Consider the following 19,650-nt stretch of genomic DNA (forward strand, 5'->3'; position numbering starts at 1 on the left):
TTGCGAAAGTATTCGGCCCCCTGGAACTTTTCAACCTTTTCCCGCATATCATGCTTCAAACATAGACACCAAATGTAACATTTTGGTGAAGAATCAACAAGTGGAACACAATTGTGAAGTTGAACAAAATTTTCTTGGTTCATTAAATTTGAAATTTTTGTGGAATTTCAAAAACTGAAAGTGGGCCGTGCAATATTATTCGGCCCCTTTAACTTAATACTTTGTTGTCTGGATACACATGATGAGAGCATTATACTGCCTCTGTACAAATCCCTAGTTAGACCGCACATGGAGTACTGTGTCCAGTTTTGGGCACCGGTGCTCAGGAAGGATATAATGGAACTAGAGAGAGTACAAAGGAGGGCAACAAAATTAATAAAGGGGATGGGAGAACTACAATACCCAGATAGATTAGCGAAATTAGGATTATTTAGTCTAGAAAAAAGAAGACTGAGGGGCGATCTAATAACCATGTATAAGTATATAAGGGGACAATACAAATATCTCGCTGAGGATCTGTTTATACCAAAGAAGGTGACGGGCACAAGGGGGCATTCTTTGCGTCTGGAGGAGAGAAGGTTTTTCCACCAACATAGAAGAGGATTCTTTACAGTTAGGGCAGTGAGAATCTGGAATTGCTTGCCTGAGGAGGTGGTGATGGCAAACTCAGTCGAGGGGTTCAAGAGAGGCCTGGATGTCTTCCTGGAGCAGAACAATATTGTATCATACAATTATTAGGTTCTGTAGAAGTACGTAGATCTGGGGATTTATTATGATGGAATATAGGCTGAACTGGATGGACAAATGTCTTTTTTCGGCCTTACTTACTAACTATGTTGTGCAATCTTTTGCTGCGATTACAGCTGCAAGTCGCTTGGGGTACATCTCTATCAGTTTTGTACATCGAGAGACTGAAATTCATGCCCATTCTTCCTTGGCAAACAGCTTGAGCTCAGTGAGGTTTGATGGAGATCATTTGTGAACAGCAGTTTTCAGCTCTTTCCACAGATTCTCGATTGGATTGAGGTCTGGACTTTAACTTGGCCATTCTAATACCTGGATATGTTTATTTGTGAACCAATCCATTCAGAGGCGTAGCTAGGGTTTTGGTTCAGGGGGAACAAAGCTTCTGAGTGGGCCCCTAACCAGGTAACCTTGATTACAACTCGGTGACGCACCATATAGCTGTGCTATATACTACGTGGGCTGTGTTATATACTACGTGGCTGCTATATACAACGTAGCTGCTATATACTACATGGCTGTGCTATATACTATGTGGCTGTCTGTGTTATTTACTATGTGAGCTGTGATATATACCACGTGGCTGTGCTATATACCACGTGGCTGTGCTATATACTATGTGGCTGTCTTTGTTATATACTACGTGGGCTGTGATATACAGTGGGGCAAAAAAGTATTTAGTCAGTCAGCAATAGTGCAAGTTCCACCACTTAAAAAGATGAGAGGCGTCTGTAATTTACATCATAGGTAGACCTCAACTATGGGAGACAAACTGAGAAAAAAAAATCCAGAAAATCACATTGTCTGTTTTTTTTATCATTTTATTTGCATATTATGGTGGAAAATAAGTATTTGGTCAGAAACAAACAATCAAGATTTCTGGCTCTCACAGACCTGTAACTTCTTTTTTAAGAGTCTCCTCTTTCCTCCACTCATTACCTGTAGTAATCGCACCTGTTTAAACTTGTTATCAGTATAAAAAGACACCTGTGCACACCCTCAAACAGTCTGACTCCAAACTCCACTATGGTGAAGACCAAAGAGCTGTCAAAGGACACCAGAAACAAAATTGTAGCCCTGCACCAGGCTGGGAAGACTGAATCTGCAATAGCCAACCAGCTTGGAGTGAAGAAATCAACAGTGGGAGCAATAATTAGAAAATGGAAGACATACAAGACCACTGATAATCTCCCTCGATCTGGGGCTCCACGCAAAATCCCACCCCGTGGGGTCAGAATGATCACAAGAACGGTGAGCAAAAATCCCAGAACCACGCGGGGGGACCTAGTGAATGAACTGCAGAGAGCTGGGACCAATGTAACAAGGCCTACCATAAGTAACACACTACGCCACCATGGACTCAGATCCTGCAGTGCCAGACGTCTCCCACTGCTTAAGCCAGTACATGTCCGGGCCCATCTGAAGTTTGCTAGAGAGCATTTGGATGATCCAGAGGAGTTTTGGGAGAATGTCCTATGATCTGATGAAACCAAACTGGAACTGTTTGGTAGAAACACAACTTGTCGTGTTTGGAGGAAAAAGAATACTGAGTTGTATCCATCAAACACCATACCTACTGTAAAGCATGGTGGTGGAAACATCATGCTTTGGGGCTGTTTCTCTGCAAAGGGGCCAGGATGACTGATCCGGGTACATGAAAGAATGAATGGGGCCATGTATCGTGAGATTTTGAGTGCAAACCTCCTTCCATCAGCAAGGGCATTGAAGATGAAACGTGGCTGGGTCATTCAACATGACAATGATCCAAAGCACACCGCCAGGGCAACGAAGGAGTGGCTTCTTAAGAAGCATTTCAAGGTCCTGGAGTGGCCTAGCAAGTCTCCAGATCTCAACCCTATAGAAAACCTTTGGAGGGAGTTGAAAGTCCGTGTTGCCAAGCGAAAAGCCAAAAACATCACTGCTCTAGAGGAGATTTGCATGGAGGAATGGGCCAACATACCAACAATAGTGTGTGGCAACCTTGTGAAGACTTACAGAAAACGTTTGACCTCTGTCATTGCCAACAAAGGATATATTACAAAGTATTGAGATGAAATTTTGTTTCTGACCAAATACTTATTTTCCACCATAATATGCAAATAAATTGTTAAAAATACAGACAATGTGATTTTCTGGATTTTTTTTTTCTCAGTTTGTCTCCCATAGTTGAGGTCTACCTATGATGTAAATTACAGATGCCTCTCATCTTTTTAAGTGGTGGAACTTGCACTATTGCTGACTGACTAAATACTTTTTTGCCCCACTGTATACCATGTGGCTGTGCTATATACCACGTGGCTGCTATATACTACATGGCTGTCTGTGTTATATACTACGTGGCTGTGCTATATGCTATGTGGGTTGTGTTATATACTACGTGGCTGTGCTACATACTACGTGGCTGCTATATACTACGTGGTTGTGCTATATACTACATCGCTGCTATATACTACGTGGCTGTGCTATATACTATGTGGGTTGTGTTATATACTACGTGGCTGCTATATATTACGTGGCTGCTATATACTATGTGGCTGTGCTATATACTACGTGGGTTGTGTTATTTACTATGTGGCTGTGCTATATACTATGTGGGCTGTGTTATATACTACGTGGCTGTGTTATATACTACCTGGGCTGTGCTATATACTATGTGGCTGTGCTATATACTACGTGGGCTGTGTTATTTACTACGTGGCTGTGCTATATACTATGTGGGCTGTGTTATATACTACGTGGCTGTGTTATATACTACGTGGGCTGTGTTATTTACTACGTGGCTGTGCTATATACTACGTGGGCTGTGTTATTTACTACGTGGCTGTGTTATATACTATGTGGCTGTCTGTGTTATATACTATGTGGGCTGTGATATATACCACGTGGCTGTGCTATATACCACGTGGCTGTGCTATATACTATGTGGCTGTCTTTGTTATATACTACGTGGGCTGTGATATATACTATGTGGCTGTGCTATATACTATGTGGGCTGTGTTATATACTACGTGGCTGTGTTATAAACTACGTGGGCTGTGTTATTTACTACGTGGTTGTGCTATATACTATGTGCGCTGTGTTATTTACTACGTGGCTGTGTTGTATACTACGTTGGCTGTGCTATATACTATGTGGCTGTGTTATATACTAAGTGGGCTGTGCTATATACTACATGGGCTGTGTTATATACTATGTGCTATATACTATATTGCTGTCTGTGTTATATACTACGTGACTTTGCTATATTCTACATGGGCTGTGTTATATACTACGTGGCTGTGCTATATACTATGTAGGCTGTGTTATATACTACGTGGTTGTGCTATATACTATGTGCGCTGTGTTATTTACTACGTGGCTGTGTTGTATACTACGTGGGCTGTGCTATATTCTATGTGGCTGTGTTATATACTAAGTGGGCTGTGCTATATACTACATGGGCTGTGTTATATACTACGTGCTATATACTATATGGCTGTCTGTGTTATATACTACGTGACTTTGCTATATACTACATGGGCTGTGTTATATACTATGTGGCTGTGCTATATACTATGTGGGCTGTGTTATATACTATGTGGGCTGTGCTATATATTATGTGGGCTGTGTTATATACTATGTGGCTGCTATATACAACATGGCTATGTTATATACTACGTGGCCATGCTATATACTACGTGGCTGCTATATACTATGTGGCTTTGCTATATACTACGTGGCTGCTACATACTACATGGCTGTGCTATATACTACATGGCTGTGCTATATACTACATGGCTGTCTGTGTTATATACTATGTGGCTGTGCTATATACTATGTGGGCTGTGTTATATACTATGTGGCTGTGCTATATACTACATGTCTGCTATATACTACGTGACTGTGCTATATACTACGTGGCTGTGTTCTATACTATGAGGCTGTGTTATATACTACGTGGCTGCTATATACTACGTGGCTGTGCTATATACTATGTGGCTGTGCTATATACTACGTGTCTGCTATATACTACGTGGCTGTGTTATATGCTACGTGGCTGTGTTATATACTACATGGCTGTGCTATATACTATGTGGCTGTACTATATCCTGCGCCCCAAACCCGACATCCTGCGCCCTGAACCCCTGACATCCAGCGCCCCCAACCCCCGACATCCTGCAACCAATCAGCAACATGCGCTGTCCAGCCGCGAATTGGCGTGAGATTTGATCCACACTTCCCTGATTGGTCACGCCCGGTCGTGACCAATCAGTGACAGATGCAGTCCAGCCCCGAATTGATGCAGGATTTAAACCACACTTCGCTAATTGGTCACGGCCGGCCAGCCGCGACCTATCAGCGATATTGGTGTGGGATTTAAACACCGCTTCGGTGATTGGTCGTGCCTGCCGGCCGCAACCAATCAGCGACAGGCACAGTCCGTCCGTGAATTGGCGTGACATTTTTAACACGCTTAGCTGATCGGCCAGCCGGGCGCGACCAATCAGCGATATTGGAGCGGAATTTAACCCCCACTGACAGCGCGACGTACATACATATTCTAGAATATCTGATGCGTTAGAATCGGGCCACCATCTAGTATCTGTATAACGACCAACATGGATATTACCGCCATATGGTCAGTGGTAGATACCAGTCCTACAGAACATACCGTTGTGGCCAAAAGTATTGACTCCCCCGCAATTCTGTCAGATAATACTCAGTTTCTTCTTGAAAATGATTGCAAACACAAATTCTTTGGTATTATTATCTTCGTTTAATTTGTCTTAAATGAAAAAACACAAAAGAGAATGAAGCAAAAAGCAAAACATTGATCATTTCACACAAAACTCCAAAAATGCCAGACAAAAGTATTGGCATCCTCAGCCTAATACTTGGTTGCACAACCTTTAGCCAAAATAACTGCGACCAACCGATTCCGGTAACCATCAATGAGTTTCTTACAATGCTCTGCTGGACTTTTAGACCATTCTTCTTTGGCAAACTGCTCCAGGTCCCTAATATTTGAAGGGTGCCTTCTCCAAACTGCCATTTTTAGATCTCTCCAAAGATGTTCTATGGGATTCAGGTCTGGACTCATTGCTGGCCACCTTAGAAGTCTACAGTGCTTTCTCTCAAACCATTTTCTAGTACTTTTTGAAGTGTGTTTTGGGTCATTGTCCTGCTGAAAGACCCATGACCTCTGAGGGAGATCTAGCTTTCTCACATTGCGCCCTACATTATGCTGCAAAATTTGTTGGTAGTCTTCAGACTTCATAATGTCATGCACACGGTCAAGCAGTCCAGTGCCAGAGGCAGCAAAGCAACCCCAAAACATCAGGGAACCTCCGCCATGTTTGACTGTAGGGACCGTGTTCTTTTCTTTGAATGCCTCTTTTTTTTTCTCCTGTAAACTCTATGTTGATGCCTTTGCCCAAAAAGCTCTACTTTTGCCTCATCTGACCAGAGAACATCTTCCAAAACGTTTTAGGCTTTTTCAAGTAAGTTTTGGCAAACTCCAGCCTGGCTTTTTTATGTCTCGGGGTAAGAAGTGGGGTCTTCCTGGGTCTCCTACCATACAGTCCCTTTTCATTCAGACGTCGACGGATATTACGGGTTGACACTGTTGTACCCTCAGACTGCAGGGCAGCTTGAACTTGTTTGGATGTTAGTCGAGGTTCTCTATCCAGCATCCACACAATCTTGCATTGAAATCTCTTGTCAATTTTTCTTTTCCGTCCACATCTAGGGAGGTTAGCCACAGTGCCATGGGCTTTAAACTTCTTGATGACACTGCGCATGGTAGACACAGGAACATTCAGGTCTTTGAAGATGGACTTGTAGCCTTGAGATTGCTCATGCTTCCTGACAATTTGGTTTCTCAAGTCCTCAGACAGTTCTTTGGTCTTCTTTCTTTCCTCCATGCTCAATGCGGCACACACAAGGACACAGGACAGAGGTTGAGTCAACTTTAATCCATGTCAACTGGCTGCAAGTGTGATTTCGTTATTGCCAACACCTGTCAGGTGCCACAGGTAAGTTACAGGTGCTGTTAATTACACAAATTAGAGAAGCATCACATGATTTTTCGAACAGTGCCAATACTTTTTTCCACCCCCTTTTTATGTTTGGTGTGGAATTATATCCAGTTTGGCTTTAGGATAATTCTTTTTGTGTTTTTTCATTTAAGACAAATTAAATGAAGATAATAATACCAAAGAATTTGTGTTTGCAATCATTTTCAGGAAGAAACTGAGTATTATCTGACAGAATTGCAGGGGTGTCAATACTTTTGGCCACAACTGTATAAGAGATCACAGCACAGTTACAGATAATGTCTTACCGCTGACGTTCTTTATGATGGAGTCGTCACTTTTCCCGTCTTTTCCATCTGGCCCAGACCGACATGACAACTTCTTCCAGCCACGACTCGGCTGCAGAGAATACAACAAAGATACATTTCACTTCTCATATTCCAGCCCCATCACCATCTATTCACAACCTGCACAAACTCCTCATCCTGCTGATATCCCAATACTGAGCCGCTGCTGCCGTATGTGTCCCTATTACTGCACCTGCTGTGTGGTTCTCTTTACCCTCTAAATTCTAAGGCACCCCTCTATAATATAGTAATGCCGGGTGCAAGTGCCCTAGAAAACAGTGCCCACATTTTGCCCCCTAGAAAGAAATATTGCCCTGTGTGCCCCTTTGATAGTCACAGTAACCTGAGTTCCCCTATAACAATAAGTGTCCACTTTACATTTAATAATGTCCTGAGTCTCTCCCTGTACAGCTCCCCTATACACAGTATGATGCTCTCTTTTACACAGTATACTGACCCCTTAGTAGCCTCCAAACTGTTTGATGGCTCCAACACTGTAATCCCCACACTGTATGATCCCCCTCTAGATGGCCTCCATATACTGTAGTATAATGCACCAGATAGTCCTCAATATAGTATAATGCACCAGATAGTCCTCAATATAGTAAAATGTACCAGATAGTCCTCAATATAGTATAATGCACTCCCCATAGGCAGACTCTATAGCACAAGGTAGCACCCCGCAGGCAGACCCTGTAGTATAAAGCAGCATCCCTATAGGTAGACCCTGTAATATAAGACATCACCCCTATAGGCAGACCCTGTAGTATAAGGTAGCACCCCTATAGGCAGACCCTGTACTATTAGGCAGCACCCCCATAGGCAGACCCTGTTCTATAAGGCAGCACCCCCATAGGCCCGGGGGGCCCCCCTCTGTGCACCGGGCCTGAGGCGCCCGCACCCACTGCCCCCAGTAGCTATGCTACTGATTCCATTGTAGATTTTACTTTATGTTTGGGATCATTGTCTTGTTGGAAGACAAATCTCCATCCCAGTCTCTTGTCATTTGCAGACTCCAACAGGTTTTTTTTAAGAATGATCCTGTATTTGGCTCCATCCATCTTCCAATAAATTTTAACCATCTTCCCTGTCCCTGCTGAAGAAAAGCAGGCCCAAACCATGATGCTGCCAACACCATGTTTGACAGTGGGGATGGTGTGTTCAAGGTGAAGAGCTGTGTTGCCTTTACGCCAAACATATCACTTGGCATTGTTGCCAAAAAGTTAAATTTTGGTTTCATCTGACCAGAGCACCTTCTTCCACATGTTTAGTGTGTCTCCCAGGTGGCTTGTTGCAAACTTTAAATGACACTTTTTATAGATATCTTTGAGAAATGGCTTTCTTCTTGCCACTCTTCCATAAAGGCCAGATTTGTGCAGTGTACGACTGATTGTTGTCCTATGGACAGACTGTCCCACCTCAGCTGTAGATCTCTGCAGTAAATCCAGAGTGATCATGGGCCTCTTGGCTGCATCTCTGATCAGTCTTCTCCTTGTTTGAGATTAAAGTTTAGAGGGACGGCTGGGTCTTGGTAGATTTGCAGTTGTATGATACTCCTTCCATTTCAATATGATCGCTTGCACAAGTGCTCCTTGGGATGTTTAAAGTTTTGGAAATCATTTTCTATTCAAATCCGGCTTTAAACTTCTCCACAACAGTATCACGGACCTTCCTGTTGTCGTCCCTGGTCTTCATGATGCTCTTTGTGCTTCAAATAGAACCCTGAGACTATCACAGAGCAGGTGCATTTATACGAAGACTTGATTACACACAGGTGGATTATATTTATCATCATTAGGCATTTAGGACAACATTGGATCATTCAGCAATCCACAATGAACTTCAGGAGTGAGTTTGCTGCACTGAAAGTAAAGGGGCCGTATAATATTGCACTCCCCACTTTTCAGTTTTTGAATTTCCACAAAAATTTTAATTAACCAATAAATTTCGTTCAACTTCACAATTGTGTTCTACTTGTTGATGATTCTTCACCAAAAATTTACATTTGGTGTCTTTATGCTTGAAGCATGATATGTGGGAAAAGGTTGAAAAGTTCCAGGGGACCGAATGCTTTCGCAAGGCACTGTAGATTCCAGAAACCGTCTGGTTGAAAAACGCCTCATCTGGCTACAAAAAGATATACAGTAACAACAAAAATGGAAAATAACCAGTCCATACAAAGCACAGGCTTACCTGTTTAAATCGTACATCTTCACTCAGACTCCAGCAGGGTCTGAGTGGCACATACAAGACCTTCTCACATTGCACATGTAGGGAGGAGAGCCAAGCTAACGGTCTCCCCTGTGTGTCTGGGCCGGAACCGTCGGGGCTGTCACCAGTCTTTCAGGGGGAAGAGATTGCTGACCGGAGCAGTTCAGGGTGTGACTATTCTACAAGAGTAAGTTAAATAGTGGATCCTCTGGACCGTGACGATGATTCCCTCACGGACGAGCTGACCAGATGGTCCGCCCCCTATACAGGGAGAGTTAGGGGCAGGCCTGAGAAGTGCTGCGACAGAGAACCGCAGAGGTACTAGAACTGCAGAAACACTGGAAGGCTGAAACACAGAGCTGTAAGAATACTGAAACTGCGGAGCCACGGGATGAGTGATACACAGGGCTGCAGAGGTACTGGGACTGCAGGGTAACGAGGAGACACGGAGCTGCAGAAATACGGGAACTGACACTGGAAGAAACCAAAGAAGAAGCAAGGTTAGGCACAGGAGAACACAAAGATTAGCATGCGGCCAAGAGCATTCGAAGACACAAATGATCACCAGGCAAGGAAGAGAGGACGGAAACAGATTAATATACCGGCACAATGCAGCACTTCCGGGTGACAGTCCTCCAGGATGAAAGAGAGGAAGAAGAAAAGCGCCGACTGGTAAGTTTAGTAGTGCACATGCGCAGAGCTGAACCTGGCATGCCCCTGTGCCCGACAGACAGCAGAGGGCGGCGGCAAGCGCTGAGAGAGAGGAAGACGCAGCAGAGGAGGACAAGCGCCGGGACGCCGAGGACAGGTAAGTATAACAGGGCGCGGAGTGCGGCGGCGACGTGACACAGGGCACCTGACTGATGGTGGCGGGTCCGACATATATAGCATTTTGAGCGGGAAGACGGGACACTTGGCGGGGAACGAGCTTGTGAGCAGTGAGATGGTTAGTTCCCTCTCCACGGACTCACGCCCACTAGCTGTGCCTATTCCCCCAGCTAGCCAGACCGCCAACACGTCCTACCCTCAACCCAGAGAGACTTCCGCACTGGGTAGTGACCAGGATAGAGTGTGTACCTTGGTCCGCTTAACACAGTGGAGGCACCGCTTAGTCCCATCCTTGCGGTGCCTGCTAAGGACTGGCCCGTGCCTGTGGTTCTATCCACTGGACTGTGTGCTTCTACTACGCCCTTGCCTACTGAACTTTCCACTTCTTCTCATGTGCCACCGAACATCACCTCTACTCCACCGTGTGTACGGATCAGGAGATCACGTGCCGAAGAACCCAGAGGATTCATCAACGCAAAGAGAAAGTGCATCGCTCATCTGTGAGACAAGATCGGAGACATCTCGCACCACCTGCGACGCTGCCAAGGGATCTTCCAGCCACCTTCCTCCAGCGCACAGAGACTGATAAGTTAACCTGTTATATTCTGTTGCATTTGACTTTGCCCCATCTTCCAATCACATCCTTTACCCCCCTGCTTGTACCATTACTGTTATTATATATAAAGGACCCATTAACCCTTGCTCTGCCTCCTGTGTGTCACTGCATCCCACGCACCTGCTGTCATCCTTCACACACACTCGCAGATGAAGTGAGACAGCATCAGTTGCTTTATATCGGACATTCCAAGACATTCCACTCAATCCCATGGGTTGAACTTTCTCACCCTGGGTGACATATTATATACCCTAGATTGTGCTTCTTGTGCCTTGAGGAGGTGCTCCTTCTCAATGGGCATCACTTTCGAAATACTATCTTGCATCTGGGCGATAGGGTCTACCACACTTCTATAGGGTGTAGTCTCAACTTCCTGGGACTCTTTTGCCACATCCAGGAGAGTCCTCAAAGGTGTTGCCTATAGATAGTTTAAATGGGGAGAAGCCTTTGGAAGCTTGGGGAACTGCCTTGATGGAGAATAACAGATAAGGAAGCAGACAGTCCCAGTCTCGACCGTCCTTCTCAACTACTTTCTTCAACATAGCATTCAAAGTATTGTTAAACCTCTCCACCAGTCCGTCCATCTGGAGATGTTACTCAGAGATTCTGAGTTGTGAAATCTGCAGTGTCTTGCACAATTCCCTCATGACAATTGACATGATATATCTCCTTCGGCAGACCTGTTCCAGAAGAGATTTGGAGCAGCCCCTAAGAGATACACTTTTCAGAGGAATTTCTTAAAGGTACCACCTCTGGATACCCTGTAGCATAATAACATAACTTTTAATCCATATTAGATATTGGATATTGTAAAATACCATATACATATAGTGTCGAGCACCAACACTTGCAGATATATACAAAGGGGATCTAACCAGTTTTAAATTCTGTGGAATAGAGAAAATATACAGTGGGGGCTCCCCTCTGTTAGGGCGGTAGGACCCACTACGAGGTTTGCCATGACATGGCAGTGGGCTTTTTACAGTCTGATCAGAATGTAAACCTCATGTTTAGTTATATATTTTGCCTAGCAGCTTTAGATCAACATATGATTTTTGGAAGTGCTGTCCATTCTTTTTTTTTCCAGCATTTTGCTAGGAGATCCATTTGCTGATCCCAGAATACTGTGAGCATGACCTTGCCTGCCAAGGGTTGGGCACGTGCCTTCTTTGGAGGTGGTGAGTCATGATGCTTCCATTGCATTGAGTGGACTTTAGTCTCAGGATCATAGTGATGGACCCAGCTTTCATCCTGTGTGATCAGTCTATTGAAAAATTCCTCCTGGTTTCCATGGCACATCGTCAATAGAGCCAGAGAGCATTCGACTAGTTCCTGCTTCTGGAAAGTTGTCAGCAGCCGGGGAACCCAGCAAGCAAATACCTTATGCATGTGAAGATGGTCTTGGATGATTTTTTTCCACAGACCCAACACTATTCGCTCAGTGGTGAATGGTTACATGGCAATTTTCGAAAATGGCGACTTCCACTGGCTGGATGGTGTGTTCATCAATAGCAGAGTAGGGTCACTCTGGAATTGGTGCTCTTTGCAACGAAGTCCGACCACATTTGAATTGACTGTCGGTTTCTGAGGAACCCCATTAACACCGTCACATTTTAAAACACCCCTTTAAGAGTTAAGTCCCTGAGTTGGGTAGTTCCACAATTTCCCTCGGACACCTCCAGCTCAGGGGATGCTGACTCATTCTCATTGCCAATCAACACTCAAAAGGGAAACTTGTCCGCTATGGCCTGCAACAAAGTTCCTTTAGGGATGACTTGGCTGTTGTCCCAGCAACCAGGCATCCCTGCCTATCCCCACAAGTATCAGAACAATGCAAAGTTCCGTCCAATGATTATGGGGTGCAACAAATCCTTGGTGACCTCCACTTCCTGAGATGTAGTGCCACAGTCCATGCTGAATAGTTCTTAGCATCCTCATGGAAACTCCAGACCCCACTACCTTCCCAGGGACCAGCCAATGAGGAAGTGTGGCCCTTATTAGGGTCACCAAACTTACTGAGTCTAGAAGTCAAGTCACTCACACACCATTTACAGATATTGAACATACCTGAGGGCTTTCACCAGGTAGAGGAACCACACTGCAAGTGGGCAAAATAGAAGCACTGTAGGCCTATGCTGCAGTCCATTAGCTCAGAGTTCATGGGACACCGGGCAGCTATATGGCCAGGGGCATGACACCGCCAATAGATAACAGTATGAGACTTTAGACACCCCCCAGTGTGGATTTAGTTCCCTTCTTTTGGGAATCATCCCACTTTTGGGAACCCCCAGAAAGATAGCCTTACCCCTGCTTGTTCACCCAGGGAACCCTCGACCACCTGGTGCCTCTCCACTATGCCTACTAGGTCATCTGCATTTTGGGACTCATCCTGGGCAACCCAGGACTGAATCAGCTTTGACAGAGAGTGGACAAACCGATCCATGACCTTTCTCTCAACAATCTGTGGTGGGGAACAAGTCTCTGGCTGCAGTCACTTCTGTACCTGGTATTGAAGGTCAAACACTTTTTGTCACTGTGAAAGTTGCAAAGGTTTGTCACAGTGAAAGTCATAGAGTTGGACTCATTGTGCCCTGACTGCTAAGGTTAGACCCAGCTGAGCCAACATCTTAGCTTTTAGTGTGTCATACTCTTTGGTGTCTTGCAGGGTCAGATCCAAGTATGCCTTCTGTGGCTCCTCGGTCAGATATGGCACTAGAACCTCCGTCTACTGCTCTGGTGGCAGTCTCTCATGGTCCGCCATCCTCTCAAACAAGGCTGGGAATGCCTTAACGTCATTCCCTGGAGTCATCTTTTGCAACACCCCACTCACAGTTTTCCTCACCTGGGTCTTTTCGACTGGAGGTGGTGTGGTTTCCCTGATACGGATGGCCTCTGCCAGGAGCATCATCTATTCCTGCTGCTGTATTAGTTGCTGCTGGAGCTGGAATTGTTGTATCAACAGTTTTTAGTTTCCTGCTGAGCTTGCTGCTGCAGATTCGCCTGTACCAGTTGTTTAATCAGCTAGTCTAAGATTGCAGGTCGTGCTTGCTTCACTATGGCTGCTTTAACCCAGGACATGCAGTTTTCAGACAGCACTCACCTGTCCTCTGGGACTTCTTCCTGCATTCACAGCACGAATTGTGTGTGATTGGCTCTGTGGTAGATAATGGTTCACACACATAGTTCAGTTCATAGCTTCAAAACAAACAGGTGGTTTATTGAATTCCATAAACTGTCTGGTTAACAAAATAAAACAACCTCCTCTGGGAATAAAAAGATATAACAAAACAAAAATGGAAAATAATTAGTAATGAGTGAACCCAAACACAGACTTTTTCCCGGAAGTCCGTCATAATGTTCGGATTCGCCAGCTGAATAAAGTTTATTGAAAGGCTACTGTGCAGTCAATCCACATACTTTTAGGCTGTGGGCACTTCCGTACCCATCACAGCCATACCCCACCCTACCATTTCTGAGGAAGCTATGAGCAAAATGTACTTTACAGGGTCCAGGCTGGTAAATACAGTATACTCTACATCTTTGCAATGCTTATACTCCCTATGTTGGGGAAGTGCCTATGCAACCTATGCAAGCCCCTTAATATGCATTTGCATTTTATCCTCTTGCATTTGCACTTTATATATAATTTTTTCTCACATGAGCACTGGCACTTTCCTAACATGTGGACTGGTTCTAACTATTTTATATGCTGCTGTGCTGACAGATGATTGCAGATTTACACACTGCTTGTATTGCTCTGTATTATTTTTTACACCACTAGGTGATACTATTGTACTACTAATATTTATATTTTTGGTTATATAAATGCATGCATGTGTCTGCACTCCGCATGGATCAGTTTACTATTTGTAAAATGTATTATTGACTTATATGCCAGCCTTTTTTCATTCTGTAATACATCTCCTTTTAACTGGTTTTATTTTTTCTGTTAAAAATAAAGATTTTTGATTATTATTTTGTCACACATGGGAGTAATTTTCTGTAGGTGTTGTTATGTATGTTCACTCCCATTTAATTGATTGATCTCTACAGGTTATCATGCCAAGTAATGGCATGGCTGTGATTGGCTGGCGCACCATGTGACCCTGCCTGTATAAAGGCCGAGTCACAGATTGCGCCTCCATTCTGTTCCTTGTGCGCTGTCAGTGTGGTTCTCTGTGCCATATCAGCCTTGTGCACTGTGCCATAAAAGCCTGTTCCTGTGTGCCATACCAGCGTTGTGTAAACTGCCCTAACCTTGTGTTGCTCTGTACCATAAAAGCCTCATGGTCTGTGCCATATAAACCTTGTACTCTGAGGCAAAAAATACTATTGCTGGGTGCCATATTAACCTTGTACTCTGAGTAGTGTTGAGCGATACCTTTCGATATCCATAAGTATCGGTATCGGATTGTATCGGCCGATATTCAAAAATATCGGATATCGCCGATACCGATACCCGATACCAATGCAAGTCAATGGCAGAAAAATATCGGAATTAAAATAAACCCTTTCTTTCCTTGTAGGTTAATTCTACATGAAGGAAAACAACTAAGAATAATGTAGGATGTATTGGGGGAGGTGGAGGAGACATTAAAGGCATAGAGGTTTAGCCCAATCAAATGGAATAGCAGGAATTATTTTTTTTTTTTTGCAGAACAGACTACAGAGTTAGCTGCACTCACACACAGACCATGCAGACAGCCGTGAATGCCAGTGTTTTCCCACAATCTAGCTGCATACGGATGGGAAGCCACTAATAGGATAAATTTGAACAAATGTGCAGCTGGCTGCACTAATTGAAAAACGGACAATGGAACGGTATGAGGCAGTGATGCACCCTGAGCTGACTACAACCAGCGGTGGCTGCAGACCAGACTACAGAGTGAGCTGCTCTCACACAGACACCTTGCAGATACCTGTGAACAGTGCTGCAAGGCAAAAACAAGGCTCTCACACAGCGGTTGCTAAATTAGCCTTGGTAAAGCACAATGAAGCAAATCGCTATCTCTAAACTGGCCCTCAGTCAGAACACAGCGTCCTGTCCCTAACTGAATTCACAGCAGAGTGAACCCAAAATGCAACTTTTATAGTGCATCATGACATCATTTCAGCAGCCAATCACAGCCATGCCAGTAGTTACATGTCTACCATGCAGAACAGGATGTGACCACACTTCTAATCATTCCTCATTGGCTGAATTCTGGCTGTTTGAATTATGGGAACTTCCGATTCCGGTATCCGATATACTGAAAGTATCGGAACTTGGTATCGGAATTCCGATACCGCAAATATCGGCCGATACCCGATACTTGCGGTATCGGAATGCTCAACACTAACTCTGAGGCAAAAAATACTATTGCTCGGAGCCATATAAACCTTGTACTCTGAGGCAAAAAATACTATTGCTCGGTGCCATATAAACCTTGTACTCTGAGGCCAAAAATACTATTGCTCGGTGCCATATAAACCTCGTACTCTGAGACAAAAAATACAATTGCTTGGTGCCATATAAACCTTGTACTCTGTGGCAAAAAAATACTATTGCTGTGTTGCAGCTAAGTTTTTATTTTTATGCAACAGAGCAATAGTAAAAATGTTTTTAAGTTTTCATATTTGGTCTAATATTTTCTTTTTTCATATGCAATGTTTTGAGAAAATGTGTTTGTTGTGGTTAGTTAATTGATAAAAGGCATAATATCAACAAAATGCCCTAACATGTTTGTGAGAATAGGGCAGCTGATGAAAATTTCCAATGGGAACTACATTCGTCTGGAAATGGTATAAGAATCTTGCTCTCATGATTAATAAACAGAATAGTTTATGCTCCCAACAGCGTGCATTTTTCCTTCTCCGAGCGCTTGTAAGGCCTCTTTCAGACGTCCAGATAATTCCGGTACCGGAGAAATCGGTACCGGAATTATCCGTGTCTGTGTGTCCGTGTGCTCAGGTAGCACATCAGTGTGGCACACGTGCGGCATCCATGTGCCGCCCGTGTGCCGCCTGAGGACCACACGGACCGTGCAGGAGAGACAGCGCTACACTAAGAGCTGTCCCCCGTGTGGTGCTGAAGCCGGCATTCATCTCTTCTCTCCTGCAGGAGAGAAGAGATGAAAGATCAAGTTTTTGTTATTTTTTGTTAAAAATAAAGTTTGCGGTTGAGCTCCTGCATCCCATCCCCCGTGCGCCGCCTGGCCCTTTGCATAGAAATACTCACCTAGCTCCCGCGATGTCTCCTCTCTCCTTTCAGCGGCTGCCGCTTCTCCTGTGTGAGCGGTCACGTGGTCCCGCTCATTACAGTGAGGAATATGTGCATATTCCTCACTGTAATGAGCGGGACCACGTGACCGCTCACACAGCACAGGCTGCAGCCGCTGAGAGGAGACATTGCTGGAGCTGGGTGTCGGTGAGTATTTCCTGGCAATCGGGGGGGGGGGGGAGCGCACAGGGGATGGGAGGCGGGAGGGGACGCACAGACTTTATTTTTAAGGGGAAAGAAAAAAAAAGATTATTCATTCCTTCTCTCCAGCGAACGCTGCTGGGAAGAAGGGATGAATACCGGCTTCAGCACTGCACGCAGCGGGGACAGCGCTTACTTCAGCGCTGTCTCTCCTGCGGGCGGTACGTGCACACGGAGGAGAGTGCACACTGTTCTCCGTGTGCACGTGTGTGGGACGCTTTGCGGACTGTGCTGCCGGTAAAAAACGGACATGTCTCCATGTTTTCAACACGGACAGACGGTGCATAGACCCATTCATTTGAATGGGTCTACGTGTGTCAGTGTCTCCGGTACGTGAGAAAACTGTCACTACACGTACTGGAGACACTGACATGTGAAAGAGGCCTAACAGAGAGATCTGAGTCTCTCAATTTGATCTCACTTGTGATCCCGCTATCTGACTTTGAGTCAGAACACGCTGCTACAACAGCCCCTTTAGAATAATACAATGAAAATTATGGCAATCAAAAGAAGACAAAAATCATAGTTAAGTAGCTGAAATTTCTAGCAAAAGAAGATAATGAAAATGGCTATTCATTAGAAGTCTTTCTTCTTCATACAAAAATCAACATGTTAGTCACTGATGAAATTGCTGTCTGATAGTGTCTTATATTGCCATTAATAACTGGTACAGAGAACTTTAACTGGAAAGTTGACCATATACAAGGTCCAGAAGCTCCCATAGATGGTTGCCAGGTACTGCTAAATTTATTGGTGTAAATTTGGAAGAATTTGCTGCACGGACTTTACTGTATCTCATTCCCCCCAGCTCCACCCACTTTGTAGAGACTGGTCAGACTATGGAAAAAAAACAACAACATTTGAAGGTATTTTACATCAGAATTCTGGCAAACTCCCTTAGTGAATTGCCACTTTATAGCAGTGGGTTATTTCTCCTCAAAAATGCATGCAAATTTGTTAAACTAAAAACCTGGAAAACTTGATTTGTATTTAAAAAAAATCCCCCCCCTCCCTAAAAGAAAAACACTTGCTCAAAATCATGCTAAAAGGCTTGCTAATTTGTAAAGGGTGTACTAAGACTGGTCTGCGCCTTACTCTCCTTTCTCATGTGTCTTACGTCCCTGACAAATGCTGGTTCATGTTATATACAGTATGTATATATATATATATATATATATATATATATGTACAGTACAGACCAAAATTTTGGACACAGATTCTCATTTAAAGATTTTTCTGTATCTTTATGACTATGAAAATTGTACATTCACACTGAAGGCATCAAAGCTATGAGTTAACCCATGTGGAATTATATACTTAACAAAAAATTGTGAAACAATTGAAATTTTGTCTTATATTCTAGGTTCTTCAAAGTAGCCACCTTTTGCTTTGATGACTGCTTTGCACAGTCTTGGCATTCTCTTGATGAGCTTCAAGAGGTAGTCACTGGGAATGGTCTTCCAACAATCTTGAAGGAGTTCCCAGAGATGCTTAGCCCTTGTTGGCCCTTTTGCCTTCACTCTGCAGTCCAGCTCACCCCAACCATCTGTGGAGGCCAGGTCATCTGGCGTAGCACCACATCACTCTCCTTCTTGGTCAAATAGCCCTTTCACAGCCTGGAGGTGTGTTTGGGGTCATTGTCCTGTTGAAAAATAAATGATGGTCCAACTAAACGCAAACCGGATGGAATAGCATGCCGCTGCAAGATGCTGTGGTAGCCATGCTGGTTCAGTATGCCTTCAATTTTGAATAAATCCCCAACAGTGTCACCAGCAAAGCACCCCCACACCATCACACCTTCTCCACCATGCTTCACGGTGGGAACCAGGCATGTAGAGTCCATCCATTCACCTTTTCTGCGTCGCACAAAGACACGGTGGTTGGAACCAAAGATCTCAAATTTGGACTCATCAGACCAATGCACAGATTTCCACTGGCCTAATGTCCATTCCTTGTGTTCTTTAGCCCAAACAAGTCTATTCTGCTTGTTACCTGTCCTTAACAGTGGTTTTCTAGCAGCTATTTTACCATGAAGGCCTGCTGCACAAAGTCTCATCTTAACAGTTGTTGTAGAGATGTGTCTGCTGCTAGAACTCTGTGTGGCATTGACCTTGGTCTCTAATCTGAGCTGCTGTTAACCTGTGATTTCTGAGGCTGGTGACTCGGATAAACTTATCCTCAGAAGCAGAGGTGACTCTTGGTCTTCCTTTCCTGGGGCGGTCCTCATGTGAGCCAGTTTCTTTGTAGTGCTTGATGGTTTTTTTCCACTGCACTTGGGGACACTTTCAAAGTTTGCCAAATGTTTCGGACTGACTGACCTTCACTTCTTAACCCCTTTCTGACCTCGGACGGGATAGTACGTCCGAGGTCAGATCCCCTGCTTTGATGCAGGCTCCGGCGGTGAGCCCGCATCAAAGCCGGGACATGTCA

Source organism: Ranitomeya imitator, chromosome 5 (genome assembly GCF_032444005.1).
Source record: "Ranitomeya imitator isolate aRanImi1 chromosome 5, aRanImi1.pri, whole genome shotgun sequence".
NCBI classification, from domain to species: domain Eukaryota; kingdom Metazoa; phylum Chordata; class Amphibia; order Anura; family Dendrobatidae; genus Ranitomeya; species Ranitomeya imitator.